A 21,634-nucleotide genomic window follows, 5' to 3' on the forward strand; every position below is an offset into this window, starting at 1 on the left:
TTTTAAAGCTGCTTTTTGAGAACTTTCAGAGATAACATCATTTTGCTAAAGGAACATTTGACTCCTACTTGTTCCTGCTTTTATTACCAGGAGCCCACACATGAGCTGAGAATGGCTCTGCCTGAGTCAACCAGAAAGGATGTCGCAACCTCCCAATAGATAATTTATGATCCTAATGGGATGGTGGGGAGGGTCGTTTCATTCTCTCTCACTACATTTAATTTACTTTTCCCAAATTTGAAAGCAAAAGACTTTTCAAAAAGTCACACAAACCAGTGTAAGAAAGGAGATATAAGGTAACGTCTTTGGAAAGAGTGGGAGGAGGAGACAAACAAGCCTTTACCTAAAAAAGGCTCTTATGCCAGGAGATCATTTAATCAATGTCTTCCATTATTATGGGATGAGAGGGGTGGTAAAAAGATTCAAACACTTCAAGAGAAAAAATTTTGCAACCCAGGAAGTAAGAGACCAAAAGATTTACATACAAGAGATTGCTTGAGGGCAGCTCAGGTGGCTCAGCGGTTTAGCACCACCTTCATTCAGTCCAGGGTGTGATCCTGGAGACCCAGGATCGAGTCCCACATTGGGCTCCCTGCATGGAGCCTGCTTATCCCTCTGCCTGTGTCTCTGCCTCTCTCTCTCTCTGGGTCTCTCATGAATAAATAAATGAAATCTTAAAAAAAGAGAGAGAGATTGCTTGGAACATTTACAGATTTAAACAAAAAGTTGTAAATCTTTAATCTACTTAAATTATATGTGGAAGGTAGGAGCCCCAGATTAAGAATAAACTTTACTACCATGGTGATAGAGTATCAAGAAAAGTGGTTGGAAAAACATACAAATTATTCATTTGCATAAGAATTTAAGGAAAGTCCTAGAGACACAAAGACACAAAAAGTATCCCAAAAGTATAGGCTTTATCCAATAGCAACACCCCAGTCACCAAAATAGAAGCCCCCAAGAGTAGCAGGTTAATAGTGAATAAGCTTTTGAATCTTCAAAAATTCCTTGAGAGACTTCAAGACGTATAGCTAATATTATCAGAAGGAGAGAAACCTTCTTGCCACTTTCTCATGGCCCATGTGGGTGTAATCAGAATAGGACAGGAAGCAACCAGAAGGCATGGCCCTCCCAGGGCAGCAGCCAACCATATCATTCAGGTTTCCCAGGGACCCTGCACCAAGCATTTCCAGAGCAGCAGAGGGCACTCTGTTTGCCAATTACTGGAGACAATGCCAGTGGCTTGAGCATCATCACCCTCACTGTCAGTGTTGGATACCCATGGAAGGGATGTGCAAGGTTGCCCAATTAGCAAAGCCCACAAAGAAGGACTAGTCATATACTCACACTACTTAGAGAAATATGTGAGTAAGAATAGTAGCAATAAATATGGAAAACTTCAAGTGGGACTAGTGTGGGCAAATAAAAGATAAAGATGAGACCCAAAACAATACAGTACTTATTACCATTCATATGATCCCCATTTTTCTTCTAGGATGATATGTAGTTTGAGGAAACACTACTTACAGATAGTGTATAATTTTATTTTCAGGGATGTTATTTTGAAATCTTTTAAATGATATGTTTTCTAACTTTCTCCCTCCATTCACCACCACCTTGAATCCTGATTGCTATCATGAGCCCAGAGAAAGTTCTTGTCAGACTGGAAGAAGAAATAAAGGAAAACCTCAATGGCAGAAGAAAGTGGAAGATGAGGAGGAAGAGGCAGCCAGACACAAACATCCAACTTCCAGCCCTCAGCAAGAATTCTAGAAGACAGTGGTCATAGTGAGGTGAGGAGAACACATGGACATCCAGGCAATGGTTGGCCTCCTCAGTGGGGTAGCCTGGAAAATCTGCAACCTTCTAGGAGTAGCCTAGCATGTGGCTCAGCACCACATCCTCCAGGCAAAGGAATGTGGTGGCCCTGACAGGTAGAGGTGGTAAGGCAGGTGAGGCTGAGGTTCTCCTGGCTTTCCTCCAACTGTACAGCAGTTCAGGGCCTCATGGAGTGCTGTATGTCTGGTGGAGCACATGCAGAGATGCAGAGGAACAGACCTGCTGGACAGGCAGGCATGCAGTCCAGACATGCTGCAGCATGTAGGGATTTCTGGATCAAAAGAAAATGGCCAGGGTCACAGGCTCCAGCAACCAAGGGCAGTACACCTTTCCAAGAGTCCAGGTGGAGTCAGATGTGGCTCACTGCACACCAGGCTAATCAGAACAGAAAATATCCAGAGGATGTCTGGCAGACAGTGAGGCTTCCTGCCCCAACACCACTAGATGCCACAAGGCCCTCCTCCCTGTGGCAGTGTGCCATCTCAGAAAGGAGCTGAGGAGGGAGAGAAAGCATAAGAATTGAGTGTTGCACCTGAAAGAGAATGCCAGACAAAAGTGGTCTGTAAGGCATCAGAGAATCATTTTGCAACTTCAGAATTCCCCTGTCCTGTCACCTTCTACACACCCCCTCCGTACAGCCAAGGAGACAAGCCTCATGAGGAAATTACATCAACTGCAGGAAAGACAAAGTTGCATCTTATTTTCATATCCAACTTGACCTCATACATTTCTAATCTAAAAGTCCCTTAAAATAGTACATATATATACATAAATATACACACATTACATATATACAAAAATATGTGCAAATATATATACATATATGTCTTAAATACTACAGTTTATGAGAGAAAATGCAACTGACATGGAGGGAAAGAAAGTTCAGAGTTCAGAGGACATATATGGATGAAGACTGGTTTGTACATTTCCTTTTTTTTTTTTTTTTTTTTTTCTTGGTCTGAGGATGGCCAGTGGATGTGGCAGGAAGTTGAAGGTAAGAATATACAGAATCCTGGGAAGAGAGCCACACTGAGGTGGGTAAACTCAGTCCTGAGTGTCAAAGAGAGGAATAAGGGTCTGAGTGAAGAATACAACAGCGTAGTGGGAGTCATCGGCATTAATTACAACAAATCTATAAGTGATGGAGATACTGGCATTTTCAAAAATGTGCTTCCAAAAAAAAAAAATGTGCTTCCAATGTTGTGATGAAATCTATCTATGCCTGTGCCTTCAAAAGACAGCAAGAAAAATGATGAAGCATTTCTTCCATACACTGCATACTAAGCTTTAAAATTCAGTATTATTTCTGAATCATATTTTATTGACTCCTGTGGAGCTTGAGGCATATGAATTGTATAAAAACATGGAATCATGACAGAAAGATCATTCTGATTCTAACTTATTACAGATGCTGTATGGAGTTATTTACAATAAAGAAGGTGCTTGTTTCCAGTAAGAATCTAGAATGCTCTTAATGCTATTTTCACAGTACCCACACTGGCTTGGATGTAGGACAGACTAGAATGACCAAGCATTTGTCTTTGGAAGGCCACCAAAGAGGTCTAAAAAAGCTCTCTGAAATATTCCCCCCAAATACTATGCCTAAGCCCCAAAGGTCACACTTCTGTCTAGAGTTTTCTTAAATATTGATGTTCTTGAATTTCCTAGTTTAAATCTGTGCTGGGTCCATTCCTTGCTGAGCAGCAAGTCTGAACATCTGAGATAAAGGGGTAAGCAGGCTCCCAGCATGGTATTTGCATGAGGAGCTCCCAAAGGGAGAGTGAGTCAGGCAGACCCGTGGACCAGAGACAAACTATAATCAAGGGAGAGATTTAAGCATTCTGAGTATAATCCAGGGCAGTTTGGCTTTTCCCTTCACCCCAAGGAGGAGGAAATGGAAATAAAAGTTAAAGATATATCTTGCTAAAGACCCTCAAACTAGAACTGATTAGAAGCCATCTAACTGTAGTAACAGTTACACAGAAGGGAGTGAAGCATTCTCCATGACACAGTGCCTAGAATCATTGAAATTCTAGAGAAGACATAGAAGCCTTAAACCCTCAAGGGCTCTAATGCATCAGCAGAAGTTGAACACCATAGAACCCAGGAGAAGGGGCAATGGTGCACAGGCTGAGCATCTATGATCAAGAATATCCTTTATCTCCAGAATCTCTGTCCTTGCAAGGACAGAGTGGTGGGATTATGCTTTCTCTCCTTCATCCCCCAGACTGGCAGCATGAAACTGTGTTCAGCTGACCCAGAAGAATTTTGATGGATCCCAGATGACAACAAATGCAAGTGGCAAAAATATAGCCCATTTCCACATTACTTATGATCATTTCATATGACTTTCCCCTCCAAAGAAAATAGTGGAAACTATAGTTGAGTGAAGACTCCAAAATCAGACTCTGTGTATTTAGCAACAAGGATCATCTGGATGGAGAGATAAGATACTGGACCTGCTCAAGGTGGGTATCCTTTATGGGCAAGGAGATTTTCTAGTGATTTATTAGTTTTATGGCCACAGCAGCTTCAGGTGATAGCAGAAAAACATCCCATTTTTTGTTGAGATCTGTAAGCATTCTACATGTGCCTTGGAACAAAGGAGAGAAGAACAAAAGCACGAGAAAAATGGTTAAATATTAGATGATTAACAGACCTTTTTTCCCTTCTTTTTAATGACCACATTCCAGCTCTTTTCAGCACTGTTAAATTGGAGTATTATAAAGATAAATCTAATACACAAGAGTTACTAGTATGTAACCTGCATCTGGTACCATTGACCTTGTAGGTGTCTCAGTTTCCGTTCAGATAATTGCCAAGAGAAAAAATTATAAATATAGGCTGTTACTACTCTAAGCAAAATCCACTGCAAAAGCAGTTAGTTCTGAGACAAATTGCCTAAGGAATCCACGAGATCCCCAAGGTCCATTGTGTTTACTGGTCAAGATCCTAACATGAGCACTAAATCAAAAATTCTAGTTTCTGGAGACTTCTCATAACTTTAAACACTGTCTTAAAATGCATTTCACTCTGCACATTAAAACCTAAGGGAGAATCGATCACTTCAAAAATTATTACTCTGTGATCTATGGCATTGAGATAATTCAACAAATTTTGGCCATGCATAAGGACATATTTATACCAAAAAGGAAATTTTCAAAGGACATTTCTTCTAGTGAAACTCATGTTTTTTAATGACAATTATTACATATTCTGGAGACATTTAACCATTAATGGTGGGTTAATCTCAAGACACAACTGAACATTTTTAGAAAGTTAAGCCAAAATTAATCAATCTATCTAATTTCTACTAAGGGGAGAAGAAATGTCCCCTGAAGACCACATTTTCTTATGAGGCTATAAGTTTAAGACAGCAGTATAATTGGAAAGAAATTTATTAAAGGGCTTGAAATTATCCTCAAATTAAAACATTTACAGCCTAAAGCTGTAATTAGGGCAAAGGTAAAGGCAAGAGATTCTCAAAGCAATCTTGGCTGCTTGGACTTGGATGCCTTCTTTGCTAATTCATTATCTTGCTTCCATTGTTAATTATGGGGCTCCCCAAGGTTTGATAATGATTCTTTTGCTTCTTTTCCTTTTCCTTTATTTTATTCATTAATTTACATGATTTTAACAAATTTACATAGAGATTGAGCTAACATTGATTGATGCCCCCTGAATGCTAAGCATTGTCAGGTACTTATAGAGTTAACTGTAGACCTTATGTGAAATGCCTAATTCCTCTGATTATTTCTTTCCACTAAACAGTTCCACATGACTCTATCAGAAAGCTATGCTGAATGTAGTGAAGGAGGGAGACATCTGGGAGTCGAGGGGCAGGGTTCTTGTCCTAGTGCTATCATTAATTAGCTATGTGACCCTGAGCAAGTCACTAGATCTCTCCCTGACTCAGTAAAATAAAGATGTTGAACTAGACCAAAAGTTGCAAATTGGTACTAGTTTGGACAAATCCAGGTTTTAGACATATTTGCTTGGCCTGCACAATGATTTTTAAATGTGGAAGGTTTAGTAAAATTCTAGATTTCTGTCTTCTCTTGAAAAAGTGGAGGATATAAGCCTGATTCCCATGATGGCAATAATTGGCTGCAGACAAGAAGTTGCTGCCCCTCCAGATTCCCTACAATTCCCAATATTCCCTACTGTGCTATGAGTGTTTCCCTTCACCCACTGACTTTACAAGGCCTGCTTCTGAACCAGACGGCCAAAGCAAGCACTAAAATGCACTAGTTTTACTTCTATAATTGCAGCTTATGATTTATTCAGGCCTTCTCCTCATAAGTCCAGAACCATAAACATAACATTTGAAATCTACCTCAAACTCTTCAGTGTTAAATAAATTCATATATTTTATTGGGAGCTGTACATCCCTTCATAACTTCTATTTGACCATTTTGTCATATCTAAGCCCCCGAAGAATTTATAATCTTGTTTTTACCTCCTTCCATACTTCACTCATAATCAAATGTTATAAACCCCTTCTCAGAAATTGCAAGTCATTATATCCAAAGCCAGTATTCTTAATAGGGCTAATCAATTCATATATCAATTCATATATTCAAAGTAATCAATTCATATATTCAAATCAATATATGTTCCTAATCAATTCATATATTCAAAGTAAGAACACCCATATTCCTTATAAGTCTACAAAGTTTCTAACACTTTAGCACATATTCTAAAGAAGCAATCATGGATTTCAAGGATCTTTGAAGCAGAGACTACAAGTTGCTAGGAGCTATTTTTCTCATCCTCCTTTAGTTAGAAAACCCAGATTTTACTTTGGCATGGTGGGGGAGTCCACTGAGAGCACCTAAAAGACTACATTTCTCATAACTCTTGAAGCTAGATGTGATCATGTGACTAAGCCAGGACCAATGAGATCAGCAAAGTCTTATATGAGCATTCTGGATAAGCAGCCTAAAGCAAACCAACTCAATGGGGGGAAAGCTTCTTTTCCCCTTTTTCCCTTTTCCACCTGTCTGACTACATCACAATGACTGGAGCTTCAGGAGTCATTTTGGACCAAGAGATAATACCACTAAGATTGGAAGCCAGCCTTTAAGATGATAAGAGAAGAAGGATAGAAGGCTGGGTCGCTGATGACCACAAAGCACCATACCACTGTTCAGAGTGTAACACTAACATACCAAAATACTGGTATTTACTAAACTCTTTAAAAAAAAATTGCCTATTAGCAGCTGAATCTAACTCTAACTGACAAAGGTGGACTCTCTTTTCTGGCTAGTCCACCTTCCTAGTAATTCTTACATTTTTTTCTCTTTAAATCATGATGACACTTTTTTCATAACTGTTTATATTTTACCCCATCTATGAAGAGTTTCCAGACTAAGAGCATCGAGCCCTTATCACCCTTCTTACCCAGGAACCTCTGGCCCTTACATTGCAGGGTTTTATCCTAGCTACTTCCTTAGCACTGAGGCTAAAATGTTTTACCTAATAGATCAGACTCACAAAGGAGGGGGAGGATTGTAGTAGAGGGGAATAAGGAGAACTGGAAACTAGAAGGCCAAGGAATGGAGAGGACTTTGGCTGCTTTTCAATTTGCTGTGGAGTTATGTTTTGCTTTGTTTTGTTTTGACCCACAAGGCATCTGTATCCCCTTAGCCTACTATGGGTCATAAAAAAATAAAAATAAGAGTTTGGGAGAAATTCCCAATTAAAAGAGCATAGATTAAAATGTAATTACTAGATCCCATAGCAGTGGAAGAGGAACATTTTAGTATTCCTAAAAGGCATAAGTTTGGCCCTGAGTTTGGAACACAGTTTGGACTTCCATACAATGCCCAGAACCAACCTCCATTCCATGCACTTCATGGTCTCTGTATAGGAGAAGATCCCTGTTTATTGCATGACTAAGTCTTAAGAGTTTAGTGATGTCAATATGCACTTGTGTCACCCCACTTCTTTTTTTTTTTTATTCATGATGGAGGGAGAGAGAGAGAGAGAGAGAGAGAGAATGAGAGAGAGAGAGAGAGAGAGAGGCAGTGAGACAAGCAGAGGGAGAAACAGGCTCCATACAAGGATCCTGATGTGGGACTTGATCCTGGGACTCCGGGATCATACCCTGAGCCAAAGGCAGATGCTCAACTGCTGAGCCACCCAGGCACCCCTCAATCCCACTTCTTAAGTCACCCTTAGCATCTCAGAAAATCACAAGATGCATGATGGCAGGAACCATGAGGTTGCCTTGACTTTAACTACTTCTTCACCTTCCTAGCCATTCTGATCCCATTATATAATAAGATCTATTACAGAATCTTTTTCATCTTCTGTTCCCTTTATGAGCAGTTAACTCTGTTACCTGCCAGCCAGGTAAAATGTCATAAAGTGGGAGGACCGCTGACCTTCCTGGGCCGAGGTTCCGGGGCTGGGGTGGGGGCAGCCCTGGCCCCACTGCCTCCACCCAAGATGCCCCCCCCCCAACCATCCTGAGCGCCATCCGTCGGCAGATGTTCAGCGACGCGGGCAGCGGGGACGATGCCCTGGATGGGGACGATGACCTGGTGATCAACATCCCGGAGTGACCCACACCCCTGTGGCTGAGCCCCTGCCCCTCGCCCGATGCTAGCACACACAAGCCCCCCAGCTTCCGCAGAGACCTTTATTGACGCCCAGTTGCCATGCCGCGGCCACTGACACAATCAGAAAAGGCGTAAACATGCACGAATGTCCCCTGGAAGGTGGGTCCCCACTGGGGAGGGGGGCCCTCCCATCTGGGCCCCATCCAGGGGACAGTTAGTTAAATGAGTGGCCAGGAGCATCTGCCGCCTCTCAGAGAGGCGGAGACCCCACAGTGGTCCCCCCATTCAAAAGGGCAGCTGTACAGGGCTAGGTTGGTTGGTTTTTAACGAAGATTCTGTATTAAAGGAGTGGCTCTTTTAAAAAAAGAAGAAGAAGAAGAAGAAGAAGAAGAAGAAGAAGAAGAAGAAGAAGAAGGAGAAGGAGAAGGAGAAGGAGAAGGAGAAGGAGAAGGAGAAGGAGAAGGAGAAGGAGAAGGAGAAGGAGAAGGAGAAGAAGAAGAAGAAAAGAAGAAAAGAAGAAGAAAAGAAGAAGAAAAGAAGAAGAAAAGAAAGAAGAAGAAGAAGAAGAAGAAGAAGAAGAAGAAGAAGAAGAAGAAGAAGAAGAAGAAGAAGAAGAAGAAGAGAAGAAGAAGAAGAAGAAGAAGAAGAAGAAGAAGAAGAAGAAGAAGAAGAAGAAGAAGAAGAAGAAGAAGAAGAAGAAGAAGAAGAAGAAGAAAGTAAAATAATATAACAATGTCCACAACAGAAAAAGAAAAAGTAATGAGCCACTGACCTTAATATATTTCTTTATCCACAGGTCAGTTACATGAAATTCCTTGAAGCCTCCCCACTTTCAGTTAGTGAAGAGATGGTTTATTTGAGTCATTAAGTTTTCCTAAAACACTCAAGTGGGAAAATACAGTTGCTATATCTTGGAATTTCTTCCAGACCATAAAAGAGTATCAGGACTGAATATAAAGTATCAGCATGTCCCAACAGAGGGTAAACCCAGCACAGAAAGTATGAAGGTGGATGGAGATAGAGAGGTAGACCCCAGATGATATCAAGAAAGCTGTCAGAAAGTGGCCAAACCTACCACTGAAACTCCCAATCACTTAAAACAACAACAACAACAAAAATTAAGCTACAGAAAATCCAATACAAACTTGTTCAAGTGAAGTAAAGAATCAGGTGACTCAGAACTGGCTTAAGATGCAGCTGCTTGAAAGGTCTCACATTATGTCACCAGATATGTTCCATATGCCACCTCTACTTAGCTCTGGTCTCCTCTGCACATTAGCTTAATTTTTTAACACAGACACCCTTCATGGTCCATAAGACCTTTGGACTACCTCACAGCTTCTTACACCTTAGCCTAAGACTTTAGCAAAAACTAGAGCAGCTGTTGTCTGATAGTCTACAAAAGGCATCTCCTTCTCGCTCTCACAGAACCTGCTCGAAGTGCATGCCTAGCCTATAACCAATGACAAGAGCCAGTGAGCATAAATTACTTAAAACTGGGTCTTGTATTTCATCCCTGCAAGTGGGGAAAGCATGGCTCCTGGAGAGATTTGGGCTATGATTACCAAAGAAAGCAAAACGATTAAGGGAGAGCCATAAATAAAGGCTACAAAGGACAGGAAACAAAGAGGAACACCCAGAAAAGCAGGAGGGAGAAGTGATTTCATCAAAATTGTTAACAAGATTGAATCCCAGTTACTACAACAGAGGCACAGATCAGTAGTGGAGTGATAACAAGAAGAGATTTGGATAAAATTCTGTAAATACCACATGCTGAGGTCAAATTTGTCTTAGTTTCTGGTAAGAACATGGTCATGTCACCCTATCTGTGGCAAGAGAAGCACCTCAAAGGCAGGACCTGACATTCTTCTGCTCAAGAATGGAGTGGGCTTGAGCTGAATCCAGAGCCAGAAAGAATAGCTTCGTGCAGTGTACTTAAAATCTTGGTCTTTTTATTTCCTTGGCAATGATGAAGAAGGGAAGAAAGTGCCCAGCTGCTCAGTTTCCGTGACCGATGGAACAGTCCCTCTGAAAAAAAAAAAAAAATCAATGGTTACATCTAAAATCTTGAAATTGTCAGAACTATGCAAACTTTCCCCAAACTACAAAATAGTGACTTAATGAATTAGGCCAAGCAGGCAGGAGAGCACCTAAGTGCCTCAATTTGGATTCTGAACTGGTTTCTTATCTCAACTCCTATCAAAAGATGCGATTCAGGAGCTTGAGAGAGAGGGGCCCTTGCCGAAAGTCCTCTTGTGTCAGCCAGGCGCCGCCTAATAGATGATGACAGCCTGATGCCTCTCCTGGAGAGCATCATGACAGGTCTGGAGACTTGAAATCCTCAGCTGCCAGAGGCGAGGTTCCAAGCAGTGATTGCCAGACATGGACAAAACAGAGACTCACGTGAGGAGGCAGCATGCTAAGCCCTCAAAGCACCAAGTGAATGGGCAGGGAAAGGGGGGTGCTGTGATCTGATCCCTACGTCCACTCAGAGCTCACATTTAGCCTAAGCAAGTGGATGGCTGCTACCAGCAGAGCTCTAAAGAGAACTGTCAGAGGGCCTTGTTTGTCAGGGCTGCTCCTGACCGTACCTTCTGTCCTGCTGGACCAGACTCTCCGATTCTCCCTGTGGTGAGGCTGGTCTGTGTTCCTACAGGTCACTAATGACTGTGCTTCACCCCACAGTTCTATGTGGCAGCTCTGAGTTCCATTCTAATGACTTTTTTTTTAATTTAATATTCTCATTCTAACTAGATTTAGTTTTATATCCCTAGATTGGTTTGAAAAATACAGAAAATACAGTGGTTTTATTCTAAATCTGAGTATATGCCATAGCAAAATGCACTAGTATTCCTGTCCAAGTATTAATTTCCTGCCAAGCTTAAGGTTGGATTCAGTCTCCATAATCTCTTTGCAAACTCAAATTATTTAGTACATACACTGATTAAAACATTAAAATACGTACTGACATTTAATGTGAATGTGTTTATTGTGCCACTAACTAGGTGGCATATGTATTCAAGATACACACACAGAAAATTAAATGACTTTTGCACCTGCAAGACAATTGGAGGAGTGCCAATGACTTCCTTTATTCTTTACCTGAGGCTCTATGACCATCATCTGCATTTCCTTCTATATTTAGAATTCTGGAATCGGTCCCTTTTGAGACAGGGTAACTGTCACGAGCCACTCAGGTCAGTAGTGAGACATCAGCATTAAATGGTGTCTGCTATTAGCCTCACTGAGATCCCAGTTAAGTACGCAGGTTCTTGAGAACCATAAATAGGCTGAATCCTTGGTAGGTTCCCACATCTTGAATCTCAGGTTGGTGGTATGCCCTATTTTTCAATTCCTCTAAACAAGAAGTCTTGCCAGTCTTTCTCTCCAACTCCTGAGGATTACGTTTTCCTACCTGCAAACAGACCTCCTTGCTGTTCTCCAAACATTTCCTCCTGAACGTTTCATTTCTATGTTCCATCTGACTATCAATATATTATTTAGACCAGCGGGAGGCTTCTGACTTACTAAGAAACCACCTGTACCCACTTGCCATTTCATCACCCTGACTAGACCTTTCCTGCTCCTCTGAAGCTTGGCCAGGGCCTTCCCTAACCATGGTCATGTTTAAGTCACAGTTTTAAGTCATGAATACTTCCTATCTTGGCCATTTCATTACATACAGTTCTGGCTTGAATATGGCAGATACTCAAAAGTGGTATTTATTTGTCTTGGTTTTATATCCTCAAATCATTGAAAATGGGAAAATGGTAATCCGACTGTAAGACTGGGTCTGTGCAGTACTTCTAAATACCTGAAGCCAAGTATTATTTTTTGTTTTATTTTATTTTTTTAAAGATTTTATTTATTTATTCATGAGAGACACACACACACAGAGAGGCAGAGACACAGGCAGAAGGAGAAGCAGGCTCCATGCAGGGATCCCGGGTCTCCAGGATCACACCCTGGGCTGAAGGCGGTGCTAAACCGCTGAGCCACCCGGGCTACCTTATTTTTTGTTTTAGATCTTAATAGAGCACATCCGTCTATTTCTTGTCCAATCATTAATTTCCCTATGATGCAGATGAGCATTCTCCATTTTTGTCACTGAAAAAGCCCTATTTCAGAAGAGAATAAATACATACTTCATGGGTCACACTTGTTTCCCCAGAAACTGTCTTTGAATTCTAGTGTTCTAAAAAATAAATACAAATTTAGCTTTTATCTCATTATGTATATATATGTTTGTATATATATGTTTATATACATATATATACACACACACATATAATTTTGTCTATATATACTCATATAGATAAAATACATATTGATACTGCATTTTAAAAGATTTAATTACTTCCCATCAAGTAAGAATAGTAGCTACTTTAAGAATATGGATTTGAAAAAAAAAAGAATATGGATTTGGTTTGCTCTGTGGGTTCATGCACTTTCAATATATAGTTACACCCCCAGCATGTACTCACACCTTGGGGTTTTTTTTAGTTTTTTTTGTTTGAGATAGAGAGCATGAGCATGTTAGTACATGTGCCAGATGAGGCAGAAGCAGAGGGAGAGGGAGAGAGAATCTGAAGCAGACTCTGTGCCTACCGCAGAGCCCATGACCTGAGATTATTCAGCCGAAATCAAGAGTCAGTGGCTTAACTGACTGAGCCATGCAGGCGCCCCTCTCACACCCTAATTTGATTATGCATATAGATGTAGACCAAGGTTAACATTTTTTCAGAAGAAAATCATATGATCTTTTGGATTGAATATAAATGCAATTGATAATGCCTGCCTCCTTTTAGGCTTCTTAAAAATCTACCTTATTTTCTCTTTCTCCATGTCCCCCATAAAATAGGACAGTATGTTTCCATCAGAATGTTGTGAGTTTGAAAAGCTCCTATTTTCCCTTTCAAAAGGAAAATGGTAATTCCCAGCTACCTCAAATGAGATGAAATACCTGATGTAATTTTTAGTCCTAACCTTACTGAAAATACATTGAATCCACTTAGTAACTTTGGACCTACATTCGTATCTGTAATTACTTATATAAATACAGATTTCTTACGTTTTTATTTTTATTTTATTTTATTTTTACCATTTCATCTCTTGCCCCTATACCTTTCAGAGGAAAAAAAATTAAGCATAACATACTTGAAATAAAAGTCCACTTTATTGACTTACATCAAGAGACTTTTCGGTGCCCAGTCATAAGGAAAATTTGTGTCAATTAAGATCTTCAAGTAGAAAGAGAGAAAGAGAGAGACAAACCAAGAAACAGACTCTTAACTATAGAGAACAAACTGATGGTGACCAGAAGGATGTTGGGGTGGGGGATGGGGGAAATAGATAAAGGGGATGAAGAGTACACTTACCATGATGAGCAATGAGCAATGCACAGAAATGCTGAATCACTATATTATATACATGAAACTAATATAACAGTATATGTTAACAATACTGTAATTAAAAAATAAAGTAAAATAAAAGTAAAACAGTCTTCAAGTAGATAATATAGTCCAAAAATGTTACTTTTTATGAGAATTTGATGGATGTTTACACCAAAAGACTTAAAGCAAAACAAATGCCAACTGACCTGGAAGCTCAGTCCTTTAAAAATAAAGAGGCAGGTTTATTATACAGTAAAGTTTCACAGAAGAGTAGCATTTATTCCAATGTGGTAGGGTGGGAAGAAAGGATACTGATCAGAATGGCAGATTTCACAATTCAGAAGATCATAGTCCTGGAGGAGTCTTTGGGTCCTTTTTGGCTTCACCATGTCCTCGAGTATTGGACACAACTCCCTTTGCAGGAAACAGGAGAAGAGAGGAATAAAGGCCTCTTTGAAAAGCAGTGATAAAGGGATCCCTGGAGGATTTCTGAGCTCTTGAAATGATCTTCATGGCAACAGCTTGACTCTGCTTCCTGCTTCAGTGAAGGTTGCTGGAATATGAATTAGGGGTGAAGCACTGGAGCTATTTGCAAGTTCATGTTAAAATTTGATTTCCCAAATTCAGGAATGCAGTCAATTTGTAGCTAAATCAAAACAGTGCTTTAAAGGCACCCTACAAAGGAGCTCAGTGCATGAAGTAAGCACCAACCAGCTTTGCTTTTGCAAGCGGTCTCATAGGGGAAAATATAGGGAAGATTCCATCATCCTCATGTTAAAGGCCCAGAAATGTCTACAGAATATGGTATCTCACCAATGGTCTTAATCTTAGATGATGTCACCAAAAGTGACATATGGAAATTGCAGTGAGTTTGAGGTTATGTGCTCTTCCCATTTTAAAGCTTCAAGATTCCCCAGCATCACTTTTAATGTCAACGATTTTTTATAGCATCAAGATGCCATGCTGTTCCTAAGCCATACTTTCAAATCTTTTCTTACTTTGCTACCTTAGGACTGATCGTATAATTTCCAATGCTTCATCTGTACTTCCCAAATTCAGAAAATTCTATTAAATTTGTTGGGTAATTGAAATTCTTTATTGAATTAGTTACTGAAAGTTAAATAGCTTCTCTTGCAAATCATCTGGAAGCTGGTGATGGTGGCAGTTACTCAAGAGAGTCCTTCATGATACATGAGTTATTCCCATAAACCTGTCTAGGCTTGGGGGGGAAGAAAGAGAAAGCTCTGGCCAAAAGAGTGGCAGTTTCCAGTATATCATCATACTGCCTGGGATTTGACAATTACCTGCATTCACATTCTCCTTCCATACTGCACCATGCTATGATGCTTTCAAAGGCATTTGCATGACATAGGGTACTACCAGTATCAGTAATGTGGCTGAGGGACCCTGAGATGAGTTGATACCATCTGTGCAAGGGTAAGTCCTTACATGCACATGAAACATGTCCAAATGGCTGGCTATCTGGCTTCTAATAGTAATCAAACAGACATCTAGGGTTCAGAAACTAGGCTCTAAAGTAGACGTAAACTAAATTTATTAGGGCTATATGCAAAGTGACAATGTCTTATTAATCAACTGTTAGCTCTAGATATCTTCTACAGAGGACTGACTAGCCTCCACCTGGCAAAACTTTTCCTTTTGGTGGGCAGTATGACGACAGAACTTCTAATGGAAGAGACCCCATGGGAAAGAATGAAGGGGCCCTGGGAGCAGAGAGCAGATCCTGGCTGACAGCCAGTAAGGAAATAAGAATCTCGGTCCTACAACTGTCAGTAAGTGATTCTGCTAATTTTGGCCTTGTGACATCCTAAGCAAAGGATTCAGTTGAACCCAGCCACACTTTAATCCACAGACTTCAGGTGTTGTTTTAAGCCAGATGAACTGTGATGGTGCCCATAGGAAGCCAGCACAGACACACTACATATGCTGCAGTAGAAGAGGAGGGAGAGTCCTGTCTAGTCAATGTGAAGAGGCGGAGCAGCCCAGGTGATTGAGGATGTCGACCTAGTAGAGGTAAGATAGCAATGTAACCACATGGGACAGGCATGTGGGCCATCAGGGTAGAGCCATCCATACATGCCATGAAGAATTTGTAGGCTTCTGTAGAGTTTCTCTTTTTGAAAGAAGTACATACTTGTTCTACACTCGAATTTTTTAAGTGGATATCATTATTTTAAAAAGAACTGTTCCTGGTTCAGAGCTGACAAAGTCAAAAATTCTTAAGATTCATGCCAAAATGGTTTTGTATAAGGCTATGTTTTTGGCAAACTCAGCATATGTAAAATTCAACATATTATATGTCATGCCCAGTGTTTCTCCACTTTCTCAATGATTTATATCAATTTAGCTTACTAGTATCTCCTTCTTTCACCCAATATCACCCCCAAAACAATTATTTCCTTTTCCAGAAGGGCATACATTTGTCCTTATTCATCCAACATAAACTAAATGGCCCCTATTAGGTGCCAGGACATTTTATTAAGAACTGAAGGTGATCAAAGATGAACAGGAATATCCCTTCTTACAAAGAGATTCAAGAAACACAGTACAGAGGACCCAAAACCAGAAAACACTAACTTACTGAACTATCACAAATCTTGAGGGGAAAAAAATAACACCTAGAAGCTGGAAACTAGAAGATAAACAGCTTGCTGAGGTTCAAAATGTCACAGCACACAGAGGAAGCGGAAAACTCTGCTGTGGCCCTCATGAGAAATACTGTGCATTTGTTTAATTTTTTAGCTCACCCTTAAAGCAGACCTCTGGATAGAGAAACAGTAGAGAGATGTGATGAATATATTTAATAAGTGAGAAACACAGGTAAGAAAAATACCAAGTATGATGATTTCATCTGTACAAATCTTAGACTAATCAAGAGGAAGAATCAATCAGAGGGCATTTGATCTGTATTTTCTTGATACCATCAGTTCTACCACAAATCCAGTATCCTAGGAGCTGGGGTTTGTTTTTATTACTTGTGTTATTAATTTATTAGTGTAAATTTACACCTGTCAACATAGATTTATAGCAGTGGAACTACCTCCTACAAATATTATAGTCTTCAAGGACACACAGCTAAGAACTCTTAAATTGCTGTAACACTTGCTAATATAGTTTAGCTTCACTTATGTGAAAAGATAAATGGCCAGAGTCCTGCTAGAAAAATTATTTTGGTAATAATTCTGATTTTCCTCCTGGCTTTTCTTAAATATTCTGAAGTTATTTTCATCTATGAATCACTGTCTCCAATGCCAACAAATGATGATTAGTAATTCTGCCCGCATGGGTTCAGTGCGGAAGAGAGGGCTCAACTTCACCCCCCCATCTTGGGGCAGGACTCCATGCTTTACAGTCATCTCCACTCACATTCTTTTCATTATTGTTATAGCAAATGAAGCTCTTAGCATTGCAGGCCAAGAAAAAGGGAATTCACATGTTTGGGACTGTGTGGTAAGAGCAATTGAGTAGGAAATGATTCGCCACAAGAAGCATTCAAGGTCACCCACAGCAAAAAACATGCTGAGTGTGTCTCCATGGACTGTCTTCCCTTTGCATTGCTCCTCACCTAACCCAGGACCTCATCTTCTCTTGCATGGAGAATTCCAACAGTTTCCTAACTGCCCTCCTATCCACTCTTCAAATACCTTCCAAGTAATTGCCATACCACATACAGCCTTAAATGAGACTTTTGTTTTAGATTGAATTGCACTCTTGCTTACAATCTTTCATTGGCATAAGAAACAATGAATAAAATTCAAACTCAGTAAGTATTCAAGAAACTCATGTCCTGCTCTCTGCCTACCCCTCCCTATAGCCTCTTTTCTGTGTGCCTCTCTTGCCCTTCTAATGCATGATCCATCCCTTCAGAACTCTTCATCATTATGCAGCATACCTGGCTGCATTTCCTAGCCTGGTGACTTCTTTTTGCCTGGGATATTTTCCCTTTTAAGCCTCGCCCTGGCCCAAATCTTCCAGGTTCTGGACAAATACCTGTTCATCTGAAGAGCTAAAGTTTACAAAATATTTTCTGCTCCCACCCACCCTCACCCCAACTCCACAGAGACAAGGAGACTATTCCTTTGCACTGCCTGTGTATCCTCTGTACAGTCCCCTCAGACTCCCCATCATGGGTTAGGAAACATCTTGCTTTTCATGCCTGTAACTCTGTGCCAAGCTCCCATAAGGCAGAGGCCACATGGTCTTTGTGTGTCCTGGAACCGCCTTCATGGACATTGTAACATTGCTGGGAATAGAAATCCACACAAAAAACAATGGCAAGTACAAAGCTTGGTATGTGATGAAGTGCTAAGGAATGTATATCTTGCTGTAAGCGTTTGGAATGTCCTAAGAAATCACATGGCTTGGTGGAGAGTTCTACTGTCACACAGATCTGAATTCACATCCAGACACTTCCACCTCCTAGCTGTGTGACCATGGATACGTCAGACCCTTTCCCTGGGCTAAACGAGGACAATAACACCTACCTCACAGAGTACTTGTGTAAATATCAGATGAGACGTGACAATCCAACACCATGGTTGCTAAGAAAATATCATTCTTGTCCCTCTTCTCTGAGAAGGGAGAGTGGATTATATGTGCTGAACAACTCAAGTGTAACTTCTTTTTATTATTATTATTTTTTTTTTACTTTTTTAAAATATTTTTTTCAGTGTAACTTCTTAAAGAAGGTTAAGATTTAAGCTTGACCTGGAAGCAAGGAGGATCTGGACAAACTGTGATAAATACAAAGACAATTGACTTTCTTAAACTCTTCCCAGATGTACCTGAGGCCCAGCCTTCACATGCTATGTCAGTCCTATAGTTCAGACTCTCATTGCAATGTGAGAGTAATTATGCATGAACATAATCCAGTTTCAAAATCCAAGAATATTTTAAATTGGAGAGAAGACATAAAATCATCATGATGTACTGAGAGAAGACTCATTCTTTAATTGAAAGAATGTTCCAAAATTAAGTTGAAGAGTTCTGGACTATTCACTCCTTTGCACAGAAGTAAGCATTGCACTACCAAACAGCAGTGCTGGCATTACATCTACCAACATTTAAACAAACACAGGGCAGGTAACAACTTCCATGTGTGGATAGTTGGAGTGTTACAGAGAAGTCCAAAGCAATCTCATTGACTTTCATGGGTAAGTGTTCAAGAAGCATCTTTTTTTTTTTTTTTTTTTCACATCTGAATATTTTCATGGCTGAAGGGAGGCCAAGATAGCTTGGGAAACAATTTACGATGATATGTAAAGTAGTTACATTTTCCAGCAAGTCAGGCTATTCAATTATTCCACTCAAATTAATAGCTCTTCGTGGCATTTGACGTGTGATAGTCTCAATCCAATCACCCACTTCAGCTGGAGGACAGCAAGTGCTACCCAGATGGGAAAGGGTCCAAGTTTGAAGTTGATCACAAACACCAGCCTTTGTCATGACTGTGTCCAACAGTAGCTTGCCATCATTGAGAAGGGGTGCTCTCGGCAAGCTGGCCTGCTATCACCATAATGCCAGTTCATTTCATTTTAGACCTGTAGCTAGGTCTCTGCTATCAGAAAACCAAAGTAGTTGATTTCTTTCTACCTCTGTTGAGATAAGTGGGACAACTTGTAATTTGGTTTAGGTAAAAAGAAAAAAAAAATCTAGATTGTAGGTAGAGATTTAAAGAAAGGAATAAGGACACAAATGGCAATTTTCACAGTACCTTGAATGCAGTAGGAATTTAATACATTTAAAGAGATGTACAAAGAATTGAAACAAAAAATCCAAAGATAAGAACAGAAAGTGAAGGAATGAAATGTAGTATTTGTTTTGGATACCATTCATGTTCATCGTTGGGTTTTTCTCAAGTATGATCAACTGCAAATGACTGAGCTGGGCTCCCTGACTCTAAAATCTAAACTCCACACAATATCCATAGTGCTTCCTGGTAAATGTTAAGGCAGCTATCACTTCTTTGCTCAGAATGCTAATGGCTTTCCACCTCACTCAGAATAAAATCTAAAGGCTTTCCCAAGGGCCACAGGCCTCTCCTGAACTTTCCATCTTCATCCCCCAATCATCCTGAGCTGACTCCAACCCTGAATACTAAGCCCACTCCTGCCTTGGGCTTTCCACATGCTATTCCTTCCCCACCCCCGCAAAGGGTTTCACTTCATTTAGGTCTACTCAGATGCCACCTACTCAGGTGTCACCTACCCAAAATGTCACCTTCTCCAACCACTACATCTAACCTAGAAGCTCCATCATGGTTTACCCCTTGCTCTACTTTCTTGTTCTTAGCAGCTGTCATTACCACACATTAGATTATCCATCTAGCTGTTTATCATTCTTTCAATTTATCTATCTTAAACATTAAACTGGTCACTACAAGATGGAGGATATTGTACCCCACAGCCTGGAATACTGGATGCCACGTGATAGATAATAAATTTTGCAGGAGGGATAGAGACGAGGAGGAAGGAGGAGACGAATGCTCCCTTGTCTTTCTACTCAAATGTTTATATCTTTGCTCCCCAAGTAAATGGACATGGGGCTATCTGGACAGCAACTACTTATCTCTGTCGATCCTCTGCAGTAACTCCAGGAAAAGAGCATGGGCTTTGGAACCAGAGAGACCAGAATTTAAATCCCATCTCCATCACCACATAACTTTTTTGACTTTGGACAAAGTTTTTAAACTCTCTATGGAATTTGACAGTTAATAAAACTTTAAACAACCATACTGAGCGAAGCACTAGCAATACCTCAGAAAAATTATTTAAAGAATTAAATTAGCTAACTTCCATTAAAACCAACTTGACAGAAAATGCATAATTGATAAATATTAGCTCTCTATCCCTTCTACCCTCCACCCTATCTTCCCAGCACTCTCCCGTGGTGTTCTGCTCAATAAATGCACCTACACTGAACAAAATAATGAATGGCTGCTATGAGCCTATGTAAACCAACAGCGAACAAACAAGATAACTCAACTGAAAGAAAGTATTATGGAAATGGTAGCTCAGCACACAAATAAATCGCAGGAATTACCATTACTGTCGTATAAAAAACTTATCTTAGAGCCAGGTTTCTGTGTTGTGAACCTCTAATCAAGTAGATTAGCTTGAAGATAGTCCAAATAAAGAGGACACTGGGGTAAAGAATAAGTCAAGTGAAGACAAAAGAGAGAAACGAAGAGGATGGGTTTCGCAAAAGCACTCGGGAATACCAGGGTCTCAGGGTCTGGCTGGCAAGAGGCTTCAGTAAGTGGTCCCATCAGACTCACAAAGCCTAGAGTTTTTCCATCTTTGTGAGAGAAGCAGTAGAAACAGGTAATACTTCATGCTCCTCTGTGGCTGTCTTTCCTGCTGCTGTGAGCTTACCATCAAGCACAGGCAAGAAAGGGACACATGATACAATGAATATCATCTCACCAGTCAGCAGAGGTGAGTAAAATATAAGCAAAGGAAGCAATCAGTTCATATTTATCATCAGCCGAACGGATTTGTCCTGAATTGCCTCCCTCTAGCATACAGTGCCTCAGGGAAGGGAGCGAACATTTGTCTGCATTCCTGCAATATGCTGCGGCTTGGGCTAGACACCATCATGTATGTTATCTCATTTTTATTATCACAATCATCCTAGTAAGCTTTATTATCCCCATTTTCCGAAGGGAAAAAATGAGACTTGGGAAGCTTCTGAAAATATCAAAGCTAGAAAACAGCACTTCACTCCAGCTCTGTAACAAAAAAAGAGCCAAGTGATCCCTCTCATTTGTAGGACAGCACTTTGTAATTTCCAAAGTGTTTTCATGAGAGAATCCCT

At 40.3% G+C, this 21,634-nt stretch overlaps 1 long non-coding RNA gene across 1 annotated transcript in view; it reads right to left on the minus strand.

The window, feature by feature from the left end:
* Positions 1-4,226: 4,226 nt before the first annotated feature.
* The window catches only part of LOC112659639 (uncharacterized), a 146,673-nt gene continuing 129,265 nt past the window's right edge, over positions 4,227-21,634 (minus strand). The window contains exons 7-8 of the long non-coding RNA XR_004803834.2: positions 10,250-10,433; positions 4,227-4,432 (exon numbers count right to left, since the gene is read on the minus strand). This is a non-coding gene — a long non-coding RNA (uncharacterized LOC112659639). The remainder of the gene's footprint in view (positions 4,433-10,249; positions 10,434-21,634) is intronic.

The sequence above is a fragment of the Canis lupus genome, chromosome 11, assembly GCF_003254725.2.
Source record: "Canis lupus dingo isolate Sandy chromosome 11, ASM325472v2, whole genome shotgun sequence".
In the NCBI taxonomy this organism is placed as follows: Eukaryota; Metazoa; Chordata; class Mammalia; order Carnivora; family Canidae; genus Canis; species Canis lupus.